The 27,703-nt window shown below is 43.0% G+C and overlaps 1 protein-coding gene across 1 annotated transcript in view; it reads right to left on the bottom strand.

The window, feature by feature from the left end:
- The window catches only part of LHPP (phospholysine phosphohistidine inorganic pyrophosphate phosphatase), a 164,024-nt gene that overhangs the window by 79,379 nt on the left and 56,942 nt on the right, over nt 1–27,703 (bottom strand). The gene's annotated exons all lie outside the window — the stretch shown is intronic.

The following is a 27,703-nucleotide window of genomic DNA, read 5'->3' on the forward strand; positions in this document are numbered from 1 at the left end:
ATACCACTGAAATTACTGGATAGTAGCATGACCACTATTGTGAGCCTAAAGCCTCTTTTCTAGGCCACAAACATAAAAATAAGCCCATCTGGCTCTTCTGCTAGTATGCCCACAGGCTGTAGCTTTGTTAGCATAACATTATTTAGTAATAACAGCTGAAACCAGACAGGGTAACTTCAAATACAACTACTACTAGAGGGTGGTACCTCCATGGCTTATGAGGAAAAAAGTGCATGGAGGGGAGGTATTTTAGCATTTCCCATTAGTTTGGTTTGAAGGAGCTCTGGGATTAAGTTTCCAGTACCACGTCAAGTGATGAAGAGATATTTTCCCCAAGGTCTTTGAAAACGAAACCATACTATAAATGGTGACATGCACAGTCCAGGAAAGATTATTTATTTACTCATTCCTCAGCATATGCTGAGCCAAATTTTGCTTGTTTTATTAAAAAATGGAACTGCCTGTAAGGGAAAAGCCAGCAGGTTTTGGCCCTTCCGGTATAAATTCTCTGGTATTGCAGGGCGTTTCAGTCTACTGTGAAAATAAACATTGTTGAAACCAGCTCTGCACTGGAGTTGTGTCTGCATTGGAGAATTTACCAATAAAAGGTCAGGAATCTTATCAATGAAAGGTTGACTAAACTTGGGCTGATGAATCAGCTGGTTTGCAGAATTGTGAAAAACACTTCTCCACTCCCTCCTGGCAAAGAGTAGATGCAGCAGCTTCAAAATTGTAAGTCAAATCTTCAAATGTCACACTAAACTGCCACAAAAGAGAGAGAGTTTAGATTTCTCTCTTACCTTCAGTTCTAACACTTCCTTCACTTTGTCAGCTCTTGGATCTAAGGAAACCCTCAGAGCGGCATCACATTCACTTTTTTACGATAGATTTTCCTATGGGGTATTTTCTATAGCTGTTCAAATTCAGTCATTCTCTTGCACTTCCTCCATGCCCAGTACCTAATACCCAACACCTGCTCCTGCTCCCACATAAGAGACATGAAAGGGTGAATTCTGAGCATTAGCAGATGCAGAACCTGAGATGGCAGGTTCATCATTTGCTGGAAAGCAAAGGGTAACAGTGATGACTGCAGAAATGCACACTGCTATAACTGTGAGCCTGTTTGAAGCATCCATTTCATTCTAACATTTAGGGCAAAATATAGCCATGGTGAAAGTGAGCGCATCATTGAAGGCAATGAAGTTGCACCCACTTACATCAGGGGTTGAATTTAGTCCCTGGACTCCATCTGCTAATATAAATCTTTTCCCCTTTCTCCTCTCAATCTCCACCCCAGCTGTTTGGAGAGCGTCACTAATTTGCTCTTCCTGGAAGATCTCTTTTCCCAACCCTGCTTTCTATCAGGATGAAGCTGCTTTCTATCAGGATGAAGCTGACTGATAAGAAACAAGTCTAGAGGTTAGTACTGTAATTACTCCCAGAGAGTCCTGCCCTGGATTGGTATCACACTGCTACTCTCTCTACAGTGTTTATGAGATCCCTGCAGACAGAGAGAGTTACTGGCAAAGGCCTATTTAGAGCAAAAGGATGACTTCTGGTACAACAATCTGAGCACTACCTGTGAATATTCTTTGGCCTAACTAAACATCCTGACTGTCATCTTGAAATCCTGAAGGGGTTTTAACCCTACTTCCAAATTTAAACTCTTAAGCAAATGCATTCTGCTTACTTGGGTTCGTATCCAAACCCCAGTAAAGCTCCCTGTCATCTGTATTCCTCTTACTGCACTTGTTATCTCCACACCTCTAAGGGCACAATCACATAACTGCAAATAACATTTTCCTTTTGACTGAAAAGTTTATTGAGTATGGATCCTAGCAGAACTGTCTGAGGGAGGGCAGACCTTTAATCCCCTTTCCCCTAGCATCGGTAGCTGCAGGTTTGTATCATCTTTCAAACTCACTGCTGGAAAGATGTCAAGAACTATTTTGTTTTGCTTCTTGCGGACAGTTTGGCAAGACTTTGGGAATGGTGAGTAATGTGGAAGCCCCTGTGTGTCGGTTGTATACTGTAGAAACCAATCACTTGGATATCTCCAAATCAGCTCGGTCAACTCTATGCCCACTAGACCTTTCTGGAACATACATAATATACTTTTTGATTGTTTTTTATTTCCGTCATGAAACTAACCATTTTCACTTGGTAAAAAGCTGCAACAATGCAGAGTCACTCTTCACGTATTGCTTACAAAAATCTTCTGACCCACGGTACTAGAATGAGTCAAAATATATGGGAGAAACTTTCCTGGACAATTTTCTTGAAACTCCTTCCATCTCTCTGCTTTTATTCTTGCAATATTTAAAAGACTGTTCAAAATTACATTTGAATGAGTTTTTAAAACTTACCAGCTCTGGAGCTAACCAAAATCAAAGAGGTAACATATGTTGAAAATGTCACCGAGATGTTAAAATTGGAAATATTGTGGTGAGTTCTACTCCTAGTATAAAGCGAAGTCTTGTAAACAGATGTTAACTTTCGAAGCCATGTGCACCTTTCACTGTAAAAGAAGCAGAACAATTCTACCGCAGGATAAGCTGCCAAGTGCGGTGATGTGAAGACAGTATGGCATTACAATATCTTTTAAGACTTTATCAGTTGGTGATTTCAGAACTGTACCTAGGTGGGAGCCTTGTCAAGTACAAATGATTCATTCATTTTTGCACATTCTTCTCTCCAGTAACATGGAGGGGGAGGGAAAAAGTAATTGCGTTTCTAGGGCCATTTTTTAAAAAAAGGATCAGAAATGCTGTCAAGAACATAATAGTTGACAAGACCTTAGGAGACCTGCTGAGTAGAAGCTGCATTCATGCTGGAGCAGGTTATTTGCACAATAAGAACTAGATGAGCAGGATCTAGGTTATAAAGACAAAGGGCCAGATTCTCTGTGGGTGTAAATCAGCATACTTCCACTGCCTTCCACGGAGCGACAACAACTCATACACATGTGAGGATCTGGCCTGAGTTTATTGTATTATTCTACTTGTTACAGGCAGCGTAAATTAAATTTCACAAAATCAGGAAAGCAAACAAGACACAGGCTCTGTGTAGCACATAGGCAGGGCTTCTATGAAAGCAACTTGATTATTTTTTCACATCTTGCCCTCACCTTGGCATACAATGACGCTGACAGTGACAGCATGGTAATGGAAAACTCAGAAAGCCACACAAAGGTGGGTTGAGTTCCAGGAGAATATGTTCAGTGATCTCGACCCAAAGAGCTCAAGAGCTCTGTTCTCCACAGGATGAATAACTCTCAGTAGCATCATCAGCAGTTATACACGCTCATCCACAAAGCTGCTAAATTCACATCTGGTTGCCTCAGAGCAGGCAACTAAATCTACATTTGTCACCTACAAAAAAGCCTACATTTTCAAAAGCGCTGGGCACCTAAACCTATCAGTGGGAATCTGTGGACCCTTAAGTGCCTCTGAATATAGGGCCCGGTGTGCTGAACAAGCCAGACTGGAAGCAAAAGTTGACAGCTACTCAAAATCTTCTCCTCTGTTTAAAACGGGACGTATGACAAAGGGCAAGAAATTCCAGATATCTAGGGCAGGGAAGTCAACAGAAAAAGAAAAGAAAGGTGCACTCCAAAGACTGTCTTTTCTCATCGACACCAAGAGGCTTCAGAGCGAAGCAGCTTTTACAGCAGTAATCTGCCAGTTCCCAGTGCAAGGCAGCAGTGAGTTTTGGGTAGGTCTTGGGTGGAAATTCCTGAAAACGAATTTCAGACTTCATTTTGAGAGTTCCTCTCTCCGTATATTGCATGCTAGTTCAAAGCAACCCAGCACCTTTGTGAAGCACTCTTTGAACCCATTCATTTGCCTTTCAGGACTGAAGGATGTGATTACGTGATATTCACTCCCAATTTAATTGGAATCAAATTATTACAAGAATGATTAATTCTCAGGCTACACAAATCTTCAAAGCTGGGAGCATATGAATATGCAAACTGAAATTGAGCATGTAACATTTCAAACCATCTGAGAGCAAATTTCTCCATGCAGTATCAGATGAATTTCGCCAGCCCTCCCTCTCCAATTTCATCTTCTTTTCTAAGAGGTTTTCATGTACATATCAAGCATGTAACACTGATGTGTGTACTTTGTACAAGACTGCACATTCATATCAAATAAAACTGACTGCCACATCCCCAACTGCACTAGGAGACTCTTTCATCTAGACAAGTGTGCACTGACTGACAAAAGCCACAGGAGACTCATGACTGGCTTAATTGCCGTTCACTTGCAAATACGGCCAATTCTTTCCCTGACCATACACTGCCCTCCTTAGACACCATATAATGGGCTCAATCTTGCATTTTTCATATGTGCACTGAAGTCAAAATGAGCTCTGGATGCATAAAGATGCAGAATTGGGCCTGACATATGCAGTTTCTATGGCCTAGCTATCAAGGGAAGCCTGCTTTGTCTTGAACTCACAAAACAAGCGGAAGACAAATCTAATGGAATTAAATTCCAGCTCATTCATTTTAACTGAAAAGAAAAAGGCTGCTCAAATGTACTGGTTTGTTGGTTAACTCCAACCACTGAGATGCATCTTAAATGCATCTCACATGAGCTATCATAAGTCACCACTTGTTATCCAATCACTAAATGGGGAACATTTATGATGTAGTTGCTAGATTTAAAATAACTGTTACCAAGATTTTATACAATAGGGCCTAAAGATAGATCCCTGCATCCCAATGCAGTACTGAGCATCCAAAAGCTCACTTGACCTCACTTCAACTATCTCTGAGGGTTTAATTTTGGAAATGCTGCCACTTAGGACACATAAATGACTGCTGGTACCAGAGTTTTCAAACAGTATACATCAGCTCAGATTTATCACACCTTACTGATGTTAGCCCTACTGATTTCAATGGCACGGAAACAGCTGATTAAAAAGTGCAGCTCTTCAAATGCACAGAAACCCTCTTCTAAAACTAAATGTATCAAATAAATTATTGTTAGTTCAAGATAACTCCTCCTCTATTTGGAGTTGTAAAATGATGAAAATTATATGCATGCAAGAATCTAAATCAAACTACCTGAAAGACAGCTCAGTTATAAGACCTTCTGCCTAAATTCTTGGTAGAAAAGATGTCTCTTTATGGAGAAATTACCAAGAGTTTGGTCCTGTATTAAAGAAATGAACAGAGATTGGGCTGGGCCTTAAACCCTCAAGTCAGAAAGGAACAGCTGGCAGAGCCTGAAGTATAGATTGTAAAATACAGTCTTATATATCAAAATAAAATATTATTAAAACTATTTAATGCAGGAAAAATGTGTGTTTTCTCCTGAAAGTACATTCAGGCAGAACCAGAGAGAGACCCTTGTTATGTAAGTACTGTGTCAATTCAAGTTCGTTAAAAATAGTTTAAGTTAATTTATAAATTACAGAAACAAATAGTGAGGAAATGCTAGTCAAGTGCTCCCACAATCTCCAATTCAGGTTATTTTCTGCACAAGTGACTACAATCTAGTGCAGGGATGGGGAAAATATGGCCCATCAACTGACTGGATCCAGCCCATGGCTGCCTCCATGACGCTCTGCATAGGACCACCTGCTCCTGCTGGGGTAGCCCTGTGCCATGCTCGCACCTGCCAGCCTGGGCCCCAGCCAGCGGGCGTATTTTCTGATGGGGCTGTTCCTGGTGCTGCTCTGCTCTCCTCACCTCCAGCAGGAGCCACCTGGCTGAAGCTTCTCCCTTGCCCGCCTGCCCAGAGCAGCGCAGCAGGGGCAGCAGTGGGATCAGGTTCCTTCTCTTCCTCCCGCCTCTGCCTCTGCCATGGTGCTCTGAGCAGGAGGCTGTTTCAGCCAGGCGGTTCCTGCCTCAGCCTGAGGGGCTCTGGCACCAGCTCTCAGCCACCTTTCACCCGCTCCACCTGCCTGGCACAATGAGCAGAGCGGTTGGAAGGCAGCAAGGAGCTGGAGCTGGAGCCCCGTATGCTGGGGCAGGACCCACCGGGCTGAAGGTCCCCCCTGGCCCACCCAAAGCATTGCAGCAGGGGCAGAAGCAGGAGGAGGAGGGGCCACTGGAGGCGAGGTGGTGAGAACAGCCCCACTGGCGCAGGCCCTGGCCCGTGCATGCAGCTTCCGGTGAGGCTGTGCTTGGCGCGGCTGCGGCCGGCTAGGTGCTGTTCTGCTCCCCTCACTTCCAGTGGTGGGTCCTGCTCCTCTTGCTGCTTCACATGGGCGGGGGGTGGAGGCGAAGCTTCAGCCAGGCTGACCTTGCTGGAGACCAGGAGAGCAGAGCAGCACCCAGCCGGCTGCAGCCACACTGGGAACAGCCCCACCAGAAGCTGTGTGCTGACCAGGTCCGGGGCAGGATCAATGGGTGCAGGCTGGAGTGTAGTGTTGGATGTCCTGGGTGAGGCTTGGCCCCACGTGGAGCGCTGCACGGGCAAGCTGCTGTACGCACCTTCCGCCTTCTCTCCCCTCCCCTCTGGTTGGCTCCCACAACCTAGTACACAGCCAGCCCTCCTATACATGTGCACATGGCCCCCTCCCCAAACACCCCCACCCCACACAGGGCAATGCATGCAGGGAGAGGATTGCAGCTTGGCCAGGCAGGGCCCTGGGCTGTCACTGCTCTGCGACCCAGCCCCATGATCCCAGCCACACCCGCCTGTCCCACACCCAACCACAGCTCCCCACCCACCCAAAGCCCCATAGGGATTTTTGGTGAGTTGTTGGGGGGCGTGGGCTGTTGACCTGGCCTGTGACAGCTCATCAAAATTCCTTATGTGGCCCTCAGGCTCAAATAATTGCCTGCCCCGATTTAGTACCAGAGGCATACACACAGCCGGCTTTCTGTTTGCACATTCTGCTTCTACAATGTTTGCATGAAATGTGAATTCATGAAAAACAACGCGCATACTAGTAAGAACCCTGCAGTCCTAATGAAAAATGCTGTCTTTGATGCCACCTAATGGACATCTGAATCCATGACATGGGAATGTTGCAGTTTGATGGTCACACCTGTGACTAAGAGTTACTAATTTAACAATTTAGTTAATATGCGCATAGATAAAATAGCAAAAAGTGCTGTGCTAACCCAGAAACATCCAGTGCAGGTTGCAGGGAGAAAAATAAACTGCAGAATCCTGTTATTAAAAGTGGGTAACATTTGCAAAAGCATCCAGATGAGTAGGGGCACAGGTCCCATCAGAAGTCAACGAGATGTGCTCCAAAATCACACTGGAACTTTTGAAAGTCCAACCCTACACACCCTGTTCAGGCTGATTTTGGTTATTTACTTCATGTGACATTACAGCATAACTGGGTTCTCTCATGTAACCTACACCAATGGAACAGTGATCCACACAGATTACTCCAGCAAAGGAACAAATCATCCGGAAGTTGCAGAAATATGTATGAGAATGGACAAGGAAAGAAGAGCAAAGTAACTGATCAACAGTGATGGCACAACAGCAGAAAAAGAGACTTTATCTGGGTATAATGTTGGCACACAAAATTTTAGCTATCACATCTCTACGCAAAACTTCAGCTTAGTTTTTTTAAGAAAAAGGGTAGAGCACATTTTATCTTAAGAGAGGGTCAGAATCAAAACTTGAGACCAGAAGTGCTTCTTCAACCCCTGGACTATTATCATAGGAACATTAAAAAAGCAGAATTCAGTCTGGATCTCAGATCTGGTGCATGTCTTTAAAAAGGACCAAAAAGAAAATGCTGTTCCTCAGATTTCATAGCGGAGCTTGGATTTTAACGTTATGGATGAAACCAACCTTCAGAAGTTTTACATTATAATGGATCATTCTTCAGTTGTATGGCAACAACTGGCTTCCATTGCCCATCAGTTGTTTTTTTTTGAATGCCCCAAGTACATGCATCAAGGCCAGTATAAGTACAATTTATCTGCTTACTCAGATTCCAGCCTCTCCTGATGCATGCATAATTAACTCCTTCCAGTGTTGAGCAACATTTAAAGTACACTGTCTTATGGTATAAACTAAGCTAGATTGCGACATACTATGTTCTCTCAGAACACACAGTTTAAAAGAAGTAATATATTCTGAAAAAAAGAAAAGAGCAAAAAAGTATAAGATAACTGCAACAACACTGCAAGCCTCTCTCTCACAGTTCTTGGATATTTTAAGAGGGAGTGGAGATTCAGCTCCATTTTCTCACATACAGGACTTTTACCTGTACACTGCTTGATTCTGCAAGGTGCTTTAAAACACTTTACATGAACAGTCCCCTTGGTTTCAATGGTACCCTGAAACTTAAGTCGATCACTTCACTGGGACCACTTCAAGTCAGGCATGTGCTTAAGTGTCTTGCTTGGCCCCCACCAACTTGAAATCTAATCACCTTAACAGGATCTTCAGGCATTGCATCTGCCTCTGAGCTCCCAGTGGTTTGAGAGTCTCTCAGTCTTATTTTTTGGAAATGTTCTCCTCTCTCCTGTTGCAGTATGCAAGATAAACTACAGAGAGGAAACTAATAGACTGTTCAGGGGAAACAGTAAAACTGACTGTAAACGAAGTGCTGTCAAGTGCACAGAGTGAGCAAACAGAAAGCTTAGGGAAAGAATAACCTTCCATTCTTCCTCTTCCCAGTTGCTTGTGGTTTTCGTATATTAGTTATAACTATAACAGCAGCCAACTGCAAATGTTCAGACGAAAGTCATTTTTAAGCTGTCAGTGGAGCCAAATAAGGGGATCACATTTGCTTCTCCCTCCCCTTGAGTGAATACTCAATCAAACCTGGCAGAGGTGCCATCTCATTACAAGATATACGGGGTCTTTCTTTATTGCTAGATGATGTGCAGCTGTCATGTGCCAAAGAACGTGGACTATCCAAACAGAATAACAATCATGCCTGAGAAAGTCACATATCTGGAGGCACGAACCCTTGGAACGGCATCGATCATTAGGAATCCATGGGGGATTTTGTGACTGTTACCTACTGTAATTTCAGAGCCAGGGCTAATCTATACCAAGAACACCTATTGATTGGTGAGCAAACTGATTCTCTTGTGGTGGCTAAAGGCCGCAGGACAATCAATCCTCCCCGCAGGATGTTCCTGTGCAGTGGGTTTTCCCTGTGGTGGCTGCCAGCAACCGTGTGAAACTGACTGGAATCTGTATTGTGTTTCTGCTCCTGCTCAATTTCACACCTCTGCTAGGACTCAAAGTAAACAGAACTGTAGAGGGGCCTGATGAGAATCAATTTCCTCATCTTCCAGTACAGTACTAAGAATAAGAACAAGGGGAAAGAAAACCAGGCATGATGGCGGGAAGGTGGGGGGAAGAGAGAGAGAGACAGAAAAACGGGGCTAAGAAAGAAGAGAAAAAAAGACACAGGGAGAGCATAGATAAGAAGAAAGAGGTGGGTAAACAAAAAGGGGGAAATGAAAGACCCTGAGTGAGATGGATATTGGGGAAAGGGTGAGAAAAAGAAGAAAGAAAAAAAAGTAAATATTCTGTACACACTGTTGCAAGGCCTTACTGACTTCTATTCGACAGGATATGTGGTCTCTAGAGTTCCTCGCATTTTCTACATGCATCTAGACTGCATCTTTGTAGGTGAAACAAAAAAAGTGTTGATTAAACAAACAAAAAACAGTGTTGATTATATCCTATTCTGCAGCACTTTTACAGGCATATTTTCTATAAAGATTCATCCCAATCTCTTGCAGAGTAATAGCTATCACATTATTCTCTATTAAATCCTATAAAGAGAACAGTTTCTGAGTTCATTTGGAAACTAGCTAATTTTTAGATGACATCCATTGAGGATTTAGCTAGTTTCCTAACTGCTTAAGACACGGTAGAATATGGATTCTGTCTGCACTCATTCCAGTTACAGCCAGATGAAATATTGCAGCCCGTGTATCCAACAGAGAAACATTCAGGAGAGACAGCAGCATGTTATGTTGCCTTCCCTTTTTCTGCTCACTTTTCCCATTTGGCTGCATGGTCATATCAATTCTATCTCCCAGGTTGCCAAAGCTGTGAAAGAGGAGAACAAGGAACAGCCAGGTAATCAAATTACAGACCACTGAAAAGGTCAGGCAGAAGTGAAAAGGACACTGTCAATTATTTTTGTATATAGGTTGTTTTAGGTCTCCATTGTTTGCAGTACCCTTGAAGAAAGCTCCAAGATCAGATTTCGTTCTGGACTCTCTCTCAAAGAATTGGGTTCTTTTCCATTAAGTAAATATGAATACATATGTGTTTCCAACTGCCCTGAAACAAGCGTGGCATTTTTTTTTTTGCATATGCCTTGGCTTGAGCCGCTGCCTATACAGCTGTGTGTGGCCCAGTGCTGTAACGGAGCCCACTGCAGGCAGCTGGCTTGAGAAAGGTTGTTACATGTTTGCTCCTTACTGGGAGCATTTACACATGCAATTAATGTGACATAATAAACTCCAGAGTAGTTCACAAAGGAGTTAACTGCTCCCGGGCACTGCGTTTACACAAGTACCCAGGACCACAGCATACTGAGCCAGGTCAAAGCATCCCCAGCTGGCAGGGGGCCCCAGGGGTTAACCTGCCATCCTGGGGCTGCTCTGACTCAGCTCAACATGCTGCAGAGGGGCTGGGTGGAGCATGAGGGTGCTACTGTGTGGGGCTAGCTGACAGGCAGCCCCCACACTGAAGCACCTCTGTGCCCCAACCAGCCCTGCTAGGGTCTACATACGTGCAGCTGCACACAAAAAACTCTGCATCAGGATAGTACTTGTATTTACAGATACTAACCTGCTGCAGAGTTAGTTAGTTTCCTGGAGTACAACCCTCCATAATAATCATTTATTGCACCCTTTTACTGAAACCCCTCAGACAGGAATTGAGACCACTAGGAGCTCCCATGATATAAAGGTTAAACTATAGTAAAAGGAAAGTTTACTCTTTAAAAAACCCAAACAACTACACAGCCTTTAGGAGGCTAGGGATATGTCTTTCTCCCACCAATCATATAACTTGCTCTGGGGTGGGGGCGGGGGCGGGGTTTAATTAGAGGAGCTCTTGGGAGCCACTGTAATTAAAACGCCCGCAGCATCTTGTGTATTCAGTGTCCTGCACTTCAAAATGGCAGTGGGGGTGCTTTAACTAAAGTTTGTTTGATAAGCTTTAGTTAAAGTGCTCCTGCTGCTATTTTGAAACGCGGGAAGCTGAATACACGTGACAGCAAGGCTGCTGAAGTGTTCTAATTAGAATGCATCAAAGTCAGCATCCTGCATGTTTATAGGCATGCATTGATGCCTTTGTGAATTGGCCTTAAATCAAACTTTGGGCCAGAAGAACTGGACACTGCCTTTTCAAAGGCCCAGAATACATCTGTTCACTTAGTGGGTGTGATAATCACAATATGTTGGTATCTGTTGTTCTGCATCTTCTGACAATGGGCAGGGTGCAACATAAAAGTTAAAGCTGGAGCCACCCTGCCATGGGTGCTTCTTAGCCTGTGATTCCCACTGATCCCTACTAAATTTGGTAATATAGACTCAATCATCTTGGTCTAGGACCAAGGTCTTAATCTAGGTTTGTTACCATGTTCATGTTCAGTTTGAAGGCACAGGCTACCCAGTATTTGAGGTCTAATGTCTCAAATACAATGCCCTATTTGATTCTACATGACATGAAAAGGGGTTTTTTGCATGGCATATAGTTGGACAGCCAAGAGGAAAGCAAACAAGAAGCACTGTTAATTGGAATAATACTCGGTAAGATTATAAGCCAAAGAAACCGGGAACATGGAAAAGCTGTTTAACTGAGAATTTATATCAGATCCAGTTGTTCTTTCCCATTCAGGAAACATCTGTCTGGACAAAACTTTGCTCCGTGCTACTCACTGTAGGTATGTTTAAAACATTCTGTACAGTGAACTGCACTTAAGCTTCCCCTTAATCATTATTTTGATAACAGGTTGTGATTTGTCAATCACTGAGTTGCAACAGATTAGTACACACATGTGTAAGAGCAGGGTGCCAGAAGTAGCACTTTGGACCTAAATGAGGCTCACTACAGCTGGAACACAAGATCCAAGATACTTAGGATATCAAGGCAAGTACCCCATAGGTTCTATATCTCCCCCTGCTCTGTCAACAAGCTATTTAGCATATTCAACCCGTTCCAAGAAGACTCTAAGAGCAACTTCTGAGAAATCCTTTGTTTACAAGAAAAAAAAAACCCACTCTCCAGAGGCAGGACTCTGAGAATATTAAAGCCATTTTTTTTTATTCCCCAAAGGAATTCAGGTCATGGTTTCATTACAAAAATCTTCACTTCTTGTGACAGAGCTAGGCAGAATTTTAAAGGCTTTTAATACAGTAATAAAAAAAGTTGGAAATAAATATATCTGGGGCTTACAGGACCTGATTCAACTCTCACTGAAGCCAGTGGAAAGATTCTCAGTGACTTCAATGGGAACTGGATAAAACTCAGATGTGGTTCCTTGAGACTTCAGTATGGGTGAATATTATTAGTCTCATAATACAGATGAGGGAATTGAAATTACTTGTTCAAGATCATACACCAGGCCTGTGGCAGAGATAGGAGTTAAAAGGAAAGTCATTCCCAATCCCCTGTTCCAATAACCAGACACTTCACTTTCCTTACTAACTGCCTGTATTATATCTTTTGCCAATATTAATCACGCGATTATATGAGACCTCATCAAGTCAACCCAGAGCCTTCCCAACACGCAGAGCTGAATTCAGTTCTTGCTGGATGTTAGTGGAGATTGTTAAGCATCTGTACCTGTAGCTAAACTTGTGTGTATGACTAGCACTCCTGAAAAACAACTAGCAGAGGCCATTTGGATTGGTTCAAAACTCAATCTTATTTTTTGGACTGTATCATATTAGCCTTGCTATTGCATTCCCACGGCCTTTGTGAGCAGTGACAATGAAAATAACCAGAGCACCTTCCAGATTCTGTGGATGAACTCTGAAGTATTTCGATTGTTGAACTGTACCTACATAAATCTGGCTGCTCCTAAGATACAGGAGTACAAGCCCAGGGTATTAGATAAACAGATAGTACATTCGGGTGGGATGGTGGGGAAGGAGGATCAGGGAGAACTGGGATTGTCATTACTTCTCCATTTCAAGATGGCTAATCTTGGTTATAATTATCTAGGCTACATTCAGTCTTTCAATACCTTATATACCAATAAATGGAAAGTTCAGTCTCTCCAATAACTCCCTTCTCCTGATGTATGCAATGTGTTCCAGATGGGAGGAGAGTTCATTATTCCCCTACACTTGCTCAGATATTTCTAGACACCCACTGGGCCAGATCAGAAGCAAATGTAAATCAGCATAGTCGTCCTGAAGTCCATTAAGCTTCAGCTGTTTACATCGGTGGAGGATATACCCCTATAGTTTTTTGAAGATAAAATAATATCCCAGGGCAGGCAGGTGATTATTTATTGCGTTTTACATCCTACCAATATCCCACAGATACTACTGCAAGAAAAAAAAATCACATACACACAAAAGATTGCAATTGCACAAACCATTTTATTTACCCACAGCTGTACAACTGCCAGCTTAAAGTTCTTCATGGAAAAAGACACTTTAATTAGGCTGATTTAAATGCAGACAGGGTTTCCTTTCAGCTGGGGTCTTTGTGCCCATTTTGTATGAGTAAGCACTAGCCTCAATGTCCTTGGCCCAAAACTGTTCCCTGGCCCCACTCATGCAGAGATACGCATATCTCCAGAATAGTATCATGTACTCCATACTCAGTCAAAAGAAGCTAAGCAAACCATAACTCTGACCCCAAAACAAATAATTATGCCAAGTACAGATGCATATAAAAGAAGAAGAACCAAATGTCTGGTTAAGTCAAGCAGGGACTTCACTATATACATCCATCTGAGTAACCCAGGAACCACTGTTAACAAAGCATACAGTCTTTATTAACACTGTCATACTCTAAGCACAGGATAAACTGTCCTGGAACTGACTCAGGGTTTTATAGCAAACGACTCCATTGCCTGCAGGACCTCAGCCTCATTTATTACGGAACTTGCAAGGTTCACAGTAAATGAGGCACGGGATCCCAGCAAGAATACTGCTCTTGCAGCTGGAACAGCTGAATGCTGCCTTTGAGTACTGGATTCTACCCCTACCTCTGTCATCCAATTCCTATGTGATGTAAAGCTAGACACTTAATCCAAATGTTTCATAAGTGCCCATAAATGATTGTCCTTTGCAGAAGTGCCGAGCACTCACAGTTGCAGCTGCTGCCAATCAGACCTGTGTTTTGATCATATGGCACCTTACTTGTGCCACGCATTCGGAAGAAATTGGGCCTTAGGCTTGTCAAACTGGGCACCCAAAACAAGTCAAACTTTTTAACAACTGTGATTTTAATGTAAGTGCCTCAGCTCCCTGTATGTCAAATGAAGAGGAAGAAATCCCATCATCTCTCAAAGCGTTGTGAGAATAAATGTATTTGGGTTTGCAAACAACGATGCTACTGTGAGGAGGGCACCATAAAAAAATCCACAAGGAAATGAATATTTCTGTATTCGGAGGATGCTCTGAATGGTTCTTTGTAAACAAAGCATGGGGACAGAAAGGGAATGATGCAGTAAAAAGGCCTATCAAATAGCTACTCACTTGGACAGTATGGTCTGTTCCCTGCACTGAATGAAGCAGGGATTTTGGGCAAAGAAATGGAACCTGATTATGAAATTAAAGACTGCATCAGAGGAAAACTCGAAAGGGAACTGGTTCCAGGTGGCCAGGAAGCTTTGGAGTACTTGGCTTTGCATCCTGAATATTCTTTTTAACAGAATTTGTTGGATGTGACGTGCTTAAGGAATTGTTTCATGAAGCACCAGCATGAGGGACTGTTGAACAAGGGAGCATTCAGTCATGGCAATAGTTCCAGGAGAGGGACTGCATGATGCAAAAGCCTGGCTGATTTATTAAGGTGAACTCACATTTACAGGCCATTTAAAAAAAAAATGTGAAAGTGAGATGACAGGGAAACAGAATGTCTGTGACACCATAAGAAACAACAGGGGGAAATAAGAGATGACTGTAGGAATGAAACCCAGCTCATCTATGGTATAAACTTCATTCATTCATGTCAGTTCTATTAATGCTCCATGAAACTAGGGGTCTGTAACTGAGCAGCTGAACTATGCCAGAATTGGCATACATTGCTGCATTACACTAAATTTATTCCAGCTGTTAAGGTTTAGGTTCCTGCCTTTCACACAATTATTCATGTTATATTGTCTTTATAAAAAAAGTATCAGGGAGCAACTGCTAAAAGAAAAAAATCTGACAATGCACTTGTGAATAAAGAATTTCTCCCTATATTTATTACATAGGGCAGATTAAAGTGGTTGTTTTAACACAAAACCAGGTCAAACATGGAAGTTTTGAGAGTTTCATTTTGACATTTGGCATTTGCTCAAACCCAGAAACTCAGTGAAAGTCTGAAAGTGGGAACTGCACAGCAAAACCAAAGGAAAAGCTTGAGAAGTAAAGCAGCCAACTTTCTATCAAACATTGTATGCAACTCTTGCTATTCAAATGTTCTAGGAGGAAACACCCTTCATGCCTCAGTCTTTGAAATGACCAACAATCAAAACCAGCATTTGATTCAACCCGCTCTTATTTTCTGTTTACAAATAGAGGGCAGTTCTTAAACAAGTTTAGGACTGGGCATTCTGTGTTCTTAGGCTGTGTATCCATTAGGTTTTGCTAATTTTTAAATATCTTAGGGCCCCTGCAGGCCGGATAGAATGGCCTGGCGGGCCACATGGCCACATTTTGCCCACCTCTTTTAGCCATTACTGTGTTCTCTTGGTCCCAGAGCAGCTAAGGGCTGAGATGGGCCATGCCATACTGGAGAGACTCAAGGTTGCACTGACTTGTAATGCTATCCAAGACTGTCACCACATGCAGGTGTGACCAGTGTGCAGCACTGCTCTTGTACTGCAGTACTGCCTTGCCTGTGCTAATGAGGAAGATGGTGCAGAATGTGTAACATTAGCTCTACTCCAGTCAAAGCATCCCAGGCATTAAAGAAACCTGTAGCTGCCCATATAGGTCAGCTTTTGCATGCTGGGAATGCTATACAGGACCTGAATTGAGGCCTTCTTGTTCAATTACTTCCTTGTGAAACATGAATAAAAGAGTTTCCTGTAGCAAGTTACTGGAACCTCCATGTGCATCACTGGCTTTCTCCCCTGCATCCCCTCCCTCCTTCCTTGATTCATGATTGTTGCAAACATGCTGCATGATTATCAGTTGACACCACTGTTTAAAATCCCTTCACAAAAAGCAACATTTTGAAAGCTTTTCCAACTTCCCCTCCAGATGATATCATCTTGGGTGGATGCCAGGTTGGGTTACAAGTGAAAATTCTTCACTCCGAGGTCAGACATTCTCCTATTTTTAGGTCTGATTTTGGTGTCAGGCAGCCAATGGCTCAGCTGAACAGTTAATATTATTCAACTACAAATGTCTGTCAGAGTTCAAACAGGGCTGCATTTTGTAGCAGGTTACAGTGCTCCACTGCACAGGAGACTCTTTTAAAGGAAGGCTGCAGCTGCTTTGCTCAGCAAAGCACTCTGACATTTCACACAGTGAAGGGAAACATTTCAAACTCCCACTACCTATAAAATGCAATTGTTAATCCAAAATAAGGGGTCGAATTTGCTTCAGAGTCCTCTGTTGGCTCCATTATGCTCGATGCAGCCCTCTGGAAATTTACACCATGAAAAACCCCTTTCCTTGGATATAAATTGGAAACTGGCAGGTTCCCAGAAAGCTACGTTGGGAGCCCAGGGACCAGACCATTTCATCTGCAACTTACAATGTGAAGTATGGGCTTGGGGCTAACGCTAAAGGCCACCAAGATCTTGCACAATTTGTTAGATTTAGACCCCTCTTTTACAACCAAACAGACGTGTGAAAGTAAAAGTCACTCCCTACTTCAGTTTCCTTCTCTCTAAAATAATAATACTTAGTTACTTCATTTGCCAGGCTGTTGGGAAAATTACATTGGGCCCAATCCTATCCTGCTGAATAGGCATCTAAAATAGAGGTCAACAATGTTACCCAGAGGCAGGCCAGATCCAGGGCCCAGGCACCATCACTGCTTCTTCCCTGCGGCCTCGCCCCAGTGTTGGCAAAGTCCCTTCCTGCCTGGCCATGGCGCAGTGCAGTGTGGTGCGGACAAGACCCTTCACCGCCAAATGCTGCCAAGGCCCCACACCTCCATGGGCCAGATTTGGCACAAGGGCTGTAGGGTGCCAAACACTTGGTATAAAAACATAGTCCTATTCTTACTGTGTTCCTGCAACACCACAAGAAGTGGATGGATTCTTCTCCTTCTTGCTTCTGTTTGTGACTTAGTCCTAAGGCTCAGGTGAAGGGGAGTTACAAAAAGACATGTTAATGGTTTAGACAGATTTAAGCAGGGTGGAACAGGGTAGTAATCAGAGACTTCAGGAGGAAGAGGGGCTGGCCCTAGGTATATAAGTTTTGCTTCAAACATATGATGTGATATATATAAACTATTAGTTATTATTAACAGTAATTAATATGAATTACATCATATTAATAGTACATTTCTCTACTTCCTAGATTGCAGGTTCTTTGTTTCTACTTTTGATTAATCTCCCATCTCTAATACTGAAGCAATGTGTTTCAGTTACATTTTTCATACTGTTTTATACACCTACTGACAGCTGTTAAAAAGTGTGTGTGTGTGTGTGTGTGTGTGTGTGTGTGTGAGATGCTAAACAGACAAGAACTGATGAGTCTTCATTTAGGTTTAAATGCAGCACTAACACCTTGACATAAAAGTAGCTGTGCCATGAAAGTATCCACTAGAATAAGGCAGGCAAGGTTCTTTGAGTAGATGTGATATCTTTTATTAGACTAAGTAGCTAGAAAAAGTTGCTGCTCCACTAGAATAAGGAGAAGATCCTTGGTCTAACTAATTTCCTCCAAGTCTGTTTAGCTGAGAAAGGTACAACTCAAGTCCCCTAAGACTTCAGCTTCAGATAACTTTGGGAAATATAAGTTAGCCACATAACCAATTATGTGTATATTCAGGGGACAGTTCCATGGCTGAACACGACTTTCATTACAAATAATTTCAGTGTAGCCATACAACTACAAATTGGGGCCACTATTCAAATGCACATGAGATCCACCTCGAGACCTAACTGTCTAGAGCACGTCTCCCTTTAAAGAAACACAGGGGCAGTGTAAGAAGAAAAAAAAAAAGTAATTTCTAAAAATGAGACAATGTGTAAGCAGTTATAATGTCTAACTATGTGTGTAATGTGTTACAATGTCTAGCCTGTTGGAATCTCTGTTTTGTTTCTGGTCAACCTAATGGTCCTTTTCAAGGAAGCAAATGACTTATCTTTAAAAATGATGGCCATCTCTGTGCAGCATGCAGAATTCCTTCAAAAGCACTGGCCCTGAAGTCCCAATTCGCTAAGGTTTTGGCAAATTACAAGTGAGGTAAAACAAACAGTTGCTGACAAGTGCTGGAAACCACAACGACTAATAACTGTAATTGTTACACAGCACCATGTGAACGTGAGTCTCAGATACGAGTGTCAGCTGCAGAGTGTTATCATAAATTCTGACCGAGTATGTTACATGGGGCTGAGGGAGATGTGTGGGTGGGAGAATGCTGGTCCTCAAACAAACCCCAGTTCTCACATTATTCTGTTATTCTTACCCTGGCAAACAAAACCAGTATTCATGCATGAAGTTGTCATATCCTTAAAGTAAGTACAGCAGATCTACAAACTGGAACCTGCAGGTTATTAATTTTTCAGTTTGGTAATTTGTGTGGTTCAGCGTTTAACTTCTTTGAAAGCACGTGAAGTGTTTTGAAGTCAGACCCTGTAGAGGCTTTTTTTAATGTGAACATTCCTCTTCCCTTATTACCTTTCCCTCAACCCTCCTCATGAAAGGTCCATCAGTAATCATTTCCAGAGCATCTTTTTTTCATGCTCATCAGATAAGTAGTGATTTGTTATGTTACAGAACTAGGAACTCTGCATCTAATCAGGCCAACATCTGCAAAAGCCAAGTGCTAATCTAGGCACCCAAAATTTGTAATTTGCTGGAATTACATGGAAAGACTCGCTGGAATACTGGGCTTCCTATCTAGACTGCCATACTACACCCGTATGTAAAAAAGGCCAGTGGTTTCCATTTTAGCCTAGCTCATGGATCCTCAAAATTTTGGGGACAAGAAACCATTATCCAGAATTCATGCACTCTAACCATCAAAGTTTTAACAGTAAACACTATAAAGGAGATGTAAATGAAAATAAACTCATTGATTGTCAAATTCCTAACTTAGCTTCTATTGAGAGGGGTATTTCTGCTTCACTGAAAACAACGTGTCAGTACTGGTTTGAACTGGTGAAAGTTTTAGTTATGAAACTGGCACCAAATCCAGCTTATTTTGGTACTTCATCTTAAACCCAACATTTGCAGAAATTGTATATGGTGGAAAACTACATCAAATACCTAAATGTCTCGTCAGAGTGTGGGCCAATACAGAACACTTCCTATGGGCTCACAGACCAGAGTTTGAGAACCACTGGCATAGACTTTACTGGCTGACCAGATCCTAGAAAAGTAGGGCTGGAGGTGACCTCAGGTCATCCGGTCCTACCACCTGCTCCCTACCCACCTAGCTCTGTCTAAACCATCTCATCCAAGTATCGGTCCAACCTGTACTTAAACTTGTCCAAGAATGGAGAACCCACTATCTCTTTCGGTAGTCTGTTCCAGTGATTGAGTTCTTCCTAACCTAAAGTTCCCTTGCTGCATTTTCAGATGGTTGTCCAGTCCCTTGCAGCCCAGTGTAGTGTATCGCCATCCTCCTTATAGTCATCCTTCAGGTACAGAAATACATTTTAGGGCCACCTGATAAAGAAGCTCTTTATGAAAACTTAGGATCCTTGTTTGAATCCCAGACGTAATAAATGCTTAGGATACAAATTAAGTATAAATCCAGTCACAACACAGAAGCTTCTCTGAATTGACTACAACCATTTTACCATCTGCTCACAGTCGGAAGAAAAGTACATTGTCAGCAGGCAACTGAAACAGCCACCACTATTACTTTGGGTAGGATGCAAGAGCTTTATTCAGACTGTAAACTTCTTGGGGCAAGAGACCATCTTTTGACTCTGACCATGACTGGTGCTCCTAGGCATCATCTCATTGTAGGTAAATTATAACAGTAAGAGCTTAAGCCAGGAGAAAGGTTACAGTTTCAGGCATTCAGCTGCTCGCTTTAGTGGTGTTCCACCAGTGATGAAGTTTTCTTTGTTTGGAAATAGATACTTTGCTTCAGCTCTATCTGATGATCCAAGTCTAATTCATGCCCCCCCGCCCCTTCCTATGCTGCTCACTGAAAGCTGTACCAGAACAGTGACCCAGAATGACATTTAACTAAGGGGGAGAAAAACACAGAGAAGAGGAACCTGAGTTTTGAAAAAGGAAATCTCTAGTGAAACCACAACGGTGCAGCTGTCTCAGACCTACCATTTCTGCAGCGCGTTTCAAGATGACTCATTAGCATTTTTACAGAAACAAAATATTTAGCTATTGGTAATGACATTCATCACTCCTGTCAAATGCTGAACTCACTAATATTTCTGGCACACTGCAAATGACAAGCGTTAAGAAATACTGTAATGTTTGATTAACTCCCATGACTATTTTACTGTGGTATTTTTCCTATTGCAACATTATACTACCACTAAGAAAAAGCTACTCAAAAATAAAATAAGCAAGGGCCTGTTTCCTATAGTGTCTCATAAGGCTGAGCAATGAAAACTCACACAAGGGGGAAAGACTGGTGTTCTGGCAGCGCTTACAAGTTGGCCCATTCACAAGGAGGCTGACAGGCTGCTCAGTGAGTCACTTGGACTAGCTGATCCTTTGGAGCTGCAGTTGGACTCTTTCTACAGGGGTATTGTGCTGTGGGATGAACACACTCCATGAGAAAATTCGGAGAGCACTGCACAAAACGCCTGTTTTTGTACATTTACATTTCAGCCCCCATTAGAGTTCCCGTAATGTCATGAATTATGGATTTGTGGGGAGGTGAGAAATATAAACTAGTATGACAACATGGTCGGCAATCTGAAGTTGCCAAAGGGCTCTATTATTATTCATGCAGTTGCACAAATGTACACAGCACTGTACAATAAAGGAACAGTGCCAATCAAATAACTAGTTGTTGCCCAAAAGAGCCTATACTACACAGACACATTTGGGTGGGATAGAGAACAGCAACAAAATAGAAGAGAAACAAAATGGTCTTTCTGGCTATGGTGCTTTTCAAAACAGCTGGTTTTCAGGCAATCTAATTCCATGCATCCAAGCTTGTCTTAGACACAGCATTCCCCTGTCCTTCAAGTAACTGTTTCCTTCAGAGTGGCCACTGAGCCATCTTTGCTTCTCTGAACCCATTATGAATGAGGCTGCTACACAAGTGGAATGGAAACCTTTAAAACCACTGTCTTCATTCTTAAATGTTTCCCGACTGTTTGGGAAGGAAGAATTTTATATCCAAGACTGGGCAGGTCTTCTGCTTCATTTTCATTTGCAAGATTCAAATAGGTCCATGTAATACATCCTTGAAATCTGACTGCTTATTAAATGGGACGTGTACATGGCATTATACAACAGAGGAACAGCACTAACCAAGTAACAGTCAAGGAACAATCAAGGCATTGCCAATCAAAGAACTAGCTGTTGCCCCATAGAGCTGTTGTTGTCAAGGGACTGGTAGATATGACAAGGCCAAAGACAACTGTTTCACCCCTACCTTTCCATTCTCTGCTCACCTGTCTTCACCTTCTGTGTCTTCCATCACATCTGTAAACTGTAATCTCTTCAGGGCCAAGCTGCCTTTTTTACTAATTGACATGTACAGCACCTAGAATTGCAGGCTTCCAATTCTCCAGCAGGTCTTTTCAAAGCTACTACTAGGCGCATTTTTAATGCGCATCAAGACGCATTCTATTCTCTCCCTTAGGACTTGCTTCAAACAGTTAACATGTTACAACTACAGTGACCTTGTCTGTATAAGCATTTTAACACAATTCAGTTACCATATTTTAGCAAATGTCTTCCCAATGGGTGTCTTCTCACAGACTTCTTTTTGCTGAGTTTGGGAGTACAGTTGAGAATGGAGCTCTGCCCACTAGCTCATGTTCCTCCATGCTTAAGTTCAGCAATTAGGCGTTGTAGTTGGCTTATGAAGGCTCTAAGCATACATCCCAGGACACCTTACAGGCTTCCTATCTTATCCTAGCTTATGATTAGAACAGGATGCCTGCTCTGGACCCCTCTAAGCCATCTACTGCCATGGCTCATTAATAACCCAGAAGCCTGGATGAATCTTTTATGTTTATTATTACTGTTGTTATTAAACGTATATGGTGCTGATCATCACTAGATCTCAAAACTACTTTATTTAGAAGGTCAATATTAATATCTCAATTTTGTAGATAGGGAAACTGAGGCACAGAGAGGCAAAGTAATATGCCTAAAAACACCTAGTAGGCCAGTGACAGAACTGGAAATAGAACCCAGGTCTCCTGTGTCCCAGTGAAATGCCTTATTCATAATGGCAAGAAAGACCAGGCTCCAAGTTGTTGCAACATCACACAGAGTTCCCAGGTAATCACATGCATTTTCTATTGTCCAGACCCATAAAACTTTCTCTGTCCACTGTTTTAACGACCTGCACCCATAGGGAGCAGTAAATAGCCTCCAAAATTGAAAATGTTTGGACATTCAAAGAGGGGAGTGTTTTGAAAGAGAGGAAGCTAGTATAATCCACTCACTGGAAGATTTGTTTTATTTAATACTACAAAGCCAAATTTCCTCAGGAGCGATGATCATGAAGGAACTGAGTGGGCAGGTGCTGCCTGGCATGAAGCTGTACTGCCAGATCACGGACTCCCCAAAATGGCTATTGATAACCAGGCCTCCATGGACAGTGTAACTGCCAGTTACTCTTACAGTAAAGATGTTTTGCTACTCTTGGGGAAAGTTTAAGTCAGTTGCCATGCAAGGTCCATCCCATACACCCTGTTTATTTGATTTCTAGGGTATAAAAGAATAGCTCTATGCTGCATTTAGGAAACAACATATCGGTCTTTGCTGTTGGTGTGTAGAAAAATGAATGCCAAAGAAACGTTAAGAATGATACAAAAACCTAGCAAAATGATACAATAACCTGGTCTTTGTGTACTGTCTTGGCCACTTCCCCCACCAATGCCATTTACTGTAGCCTGCCTGAAGATTTCATTCCATCACAATGCAAAAATTATGGTACTAAAATTCTCATCCAACTTTCTGCAAACTGTTAAACTTTTATGATGTTCCAGTACATAATAAAAGCTGAAAGACAGGGCACATTCTGCACGATCTTTGCAGGTAGGTTTATTTCAGCCACAGTCCACTATTTATAAAGCAATAAATATACACAAAAAGCAAGCAGGAAATTCCCTGACTCTGCCAAGAATTACCTGTACATCTGACATGTTGCTACATTTGCAAGGTGCTTCTGATTTTATGGGGAGAGAGTCTGAAATGCCTCTGTGTAAGCTTTTGGCTCTATTCTAATTCACAAATGACAAGAAAGGAATCAGGATAATAAACAAAGAAGTGCAGAATTAATTGTTATTTTGAAAATAATCAGTCTTATGTCTCAGCCAATCAGCTGTAAGTGGAACTAGCACATACTGTGGGCATGTCAACATGAGACGCTATGTCACTGTAGTGACAAGCTACAGTGATATAGCTCATTGCTACAGTGATGTAGCATTGGTGGGGATGAACCATGATGCCATGGCTGCTGCACAGTAGGGTCAGAAGCAACCCATGTGGTGCTGGGACTACGCAGTGCCAGCAGTTACTGCACAGTTGAGCGCATGTGTAGATTCTCTACAAGACGGATGACTGCATTTGAAAAGGGGTGACTGGCCAAGTTGGATTAAAAAAAATATATATATAACCATTGCTTTATATTTGGATTTTACAGCTGATAAAAGTGGGTGTATCAGAGCACCTCTTGGACCATGTACAAAACTGACGTACTTAGCCAACCAAACTCCTCCTTCCACAGCTTACCAAGCTAACTTCAATCCAAAAGAATTCTTCTCAGATAACCCCCTCCAATCTCAGTACACAGAAATCATGACTGCTTACTGTTGGCAGAACTCATTGCGCTTTACAGATTGACTTATTCAGTCTCGTCTTTGCTTACTGGATAGGAGCCCCAGCATTGGGAGCTTGATATCCCATTCTATTACTATGCAGGGAGACAGGTCAGGTGCATTTGAGATGGAAGAAAGAGAACCAGAGGAAACTATGGATCTATCTGAGTACCACCCCACGGTACACCGGAGGGTTTGAATCTGAGTATTTCATTGGGTGGGAATAAGAAAGATAGGTGCTTATGCTTGTGCAGTCTACACAACATTTTGGAAGCAATGGGCCTTCATATAAGTGACCTTCAGCCTTGACAATTATCCTAGGAGCTCCATAGACCTTGAGGCACGTACTGCTTTAAAAGGCTGAATCCCTACCTCCATTCCCCAGATCCAACCCCTTTCTAAATTGTGACCTGGCCCCCATTAACATGGTGACTGAATAACAGAGCACAGTGTGCAACTAGTGTGATATATCAGTTCAAAACTCAGGTTCTTGTCCCCATTATGGCATTTTGCCCTGAGGTGAAATAACTATTTTTATTAAATAACGAAACTTTCAGGTACATGATTCAATAAACAGGGTGTTCAAATACCGAGTTTTTCAGGGTAGTGGGGAAATGGCTTCTTAGCTTTGTAAAGCAGCTAAAAGTCCTATAGTCATTACTATCTTCTAAAGCTTATAGAAAACTATAATCGTAGTTTGTAAGTCTGAAAAGCAGTAACCTTGATTCCTCTTCCAACCTTGGCTACAGTTTGCAACTCCTGGCTTCCAAGGTTAAACACATTACTGACTGCAGATTTCCGAGTCCAGCAGGAGGTAAATCAGACTGACTCTTTTGAAATAAATGGATTCATACCAAAAGAAATTAGCTGGAAGTCCAAGGTAAACATACATCAGAGGTACAACAGGAAATAGGGGGTATGAGAGAACCACTTCAGCATACCTAAACTTGCATACACGAGACAACTTGTATGAACAGTTTAAGTCCCATTATCTGCTATTATGTTGGGAAACCTCCCTGGAACAATTCATGTCCAAAATGCTTCTCATTTTTTGGTATACTGAGGAACACAATTCTTACAGCCTAACTCTTCCTATATTTTGTTGCTGGCCACTACTAGCCTTCTGGTACACAGATCACAGCTGTAACAGGGGTTATTAGAGTTGTTGGTTGTAGCTGTGTTGGTCTAAGGCAGGGGTAGGCAACGTTTTTTGGTCAGAGTGGCGAAAGCGCCCACAATGCCTACCTTGGAAGGTGCCGGAGTGCCAGCATGCCACAAAAACAAAATGAGGGCAGGGGACACATGGCAAAATGCCCTACCCAAAGCCCCTGCCGCCCAGCCCTGCTGTCCCTTGCTCCAGCCCTGCCTCCCCTGCCCCCCAGGCCGGGCTCTGTGGTTGGCAGCAGCTACCCAGAGCCGGGAGGCCGCAAACACCTGTGCCAGGCTCCGGAGCCCTGGCATCACCTCTGTACTGGCTTGTGCACCCACACATCACAGCGGGTGGTGGGGGAGAGGCCTGAGGCAGCGCAACCGCGGTATCTCCCCCGCTTCTGGGACAGAGGCAATGACTGGGCTCGGGAGCCTGGCGCAGCTGTTTGTAGCCAGCCTGGGCTCTGGGCAGCTGCAGCAAGCAGTGGGCAGGCTGCAAACAGCTGTGCCGGGCTTCACAGCTCCAGCATCAGCTCCATGCTGGCAGCGACTGCACAGGCACCTCGGAGCGGGCTGCGCTGCCCTGTCTGCCCCAAGGTACGCACAGTTGCTGCCAGCATGAAGCTGATGCGGGAGCTGTGGAGCCTGGCACAGCTGTTTGCAGCCTTCTCACTGCTTGCTGCAACTGCCCAGAGCACAGGCTGGCTACAAACAGGTGTGCCGGGCTCTGGAACCCAGTCGTCGCCTCTGTGCCAGAAACAGGGGAGATACCGGGGTTGTGCTGCTTCAGACCCCTCCCTACCACCTGCTCCGATGTGTGGGTGCATGCGCCAGTATGGAGGTGATGCCAGGGCTCCAGGCTGCAACTGGCCCCGGCTCTGGGTAGCTGCTGCCAGCCACAGAGCCCGGGCTGCTTCCAGCAGGCAGCTGCAACCCCTGCTGGGAGCAGCCTGGGCTCCAGCAGCTACCCAGAGCTGGGGCTGACCAAGGCTTGCCGAGCAAAATGGCCTTGCATACCATGCTCGGCAGGTGTGCCAGGGGTTGCCAACCCCTGGTCTAAGGACTTAAGAAGACAAGGTTCCTTGGCTAGCTGTGATATCTTGTATTAGACCAACTAAATAACTAGAAAAAAGTTCCTTGCAAGCTTTCTGGCATAAACACTCTTCATCAGGCACAGGGAGAATTAATCCTCAAAGGAAGTTTACAAAACACCTTTCACAGATGAGCCTACGAGCTTCACTTCATAAATTTATTGGATACAAACAATCATGGACTTAAATATATACATTGGATTTATGGCACATTACAACCCGTCTGACATCCAATACAGGTAACCTGCGTCCAGCTGGCCACTTGCATTCCCCTCCCTTTCCCCCTCCCCTCCTATCTCTACCCATTGTCTTCCAAACTTTCACTCATTTGCATTTTCACTGACCTGCTTGTTGTAAATTAGCCTCTTTTCTACCTTGGAGTACACATAACACTAGCAGTCTCCCATGCCTGACAAGGGTGTTTGTGCCCGAAAGCTTACAAAGAACTTGTTTCCAATTATCTAGTTGGTCTAATAAATGAATCACATCTATTCAAAGAACCTTGCCTGCCTATGGGGGTTATCAGATACTCAAAAGGGGTTATCTTGTATTAGGTGAGCTTCAAAATTTTCATATCTGAAATCTCTGGAAACCCCATTATTATGACACCCAGCATCTACAGTATAACTTAATCATGCAGCATTTATGCTTTATACTCACTCTACGAACTAGCCCTAGCTTCCATGGAGAAGCTGTTAATCGCATCAAATACTGAAGTAAGTGTTCTAATGGTGCCATCTAAAGGTACTTGAGTGTAGCACACAGCTCCTTGGGCAAGATGCATTATATGTGTGCAGGTAAGGAAACTGACTAGTGCCAAACTATTCACTTTTAAACAGCACTAGGAGTTTGTCCTTCAGATAGTAACAAAATAATCTGCTCTTCTGTTATGTTTTACCTATTATTTTTTATTCTTTTAGATTTGTTCTTTTCAGTGCTCCACAATTCCTACTGTATTTTTTCCATGCATATTAAAATGGGAGTCCGTCATAAACCAAAGCTCTGTCCTCCTTCCGTATGAAGACATTGTATGATTTTTATCGATGCTTGCTAGGCACAGCGAAGGAAATGACTCCAGGTGTTTGATTCTGAGAGGGACGTAACCATATTTCATTGCCATATAATGGTATATGATTCTGGATGATAGAAAACATACATTTTAATGTGAAATTTAAATAGGAACAGAGGGAAATGGTCCTTTTTCTGTCTAGAGC

Source organism: Crocodylus siamensis, chromosome 7 (assembly GCF_052110815.1).
Source record: "Crocodylus siamensis isolate JL-2025a chromosome 7, ASM5211081v1, whole genome shotgun sequence".
Taxonomy (NCBI): Eukaryota; Metazoa; Chordata; order Crocodylia; family Crocodylidae; genus Crocodylus; species Crocodylus siamensis.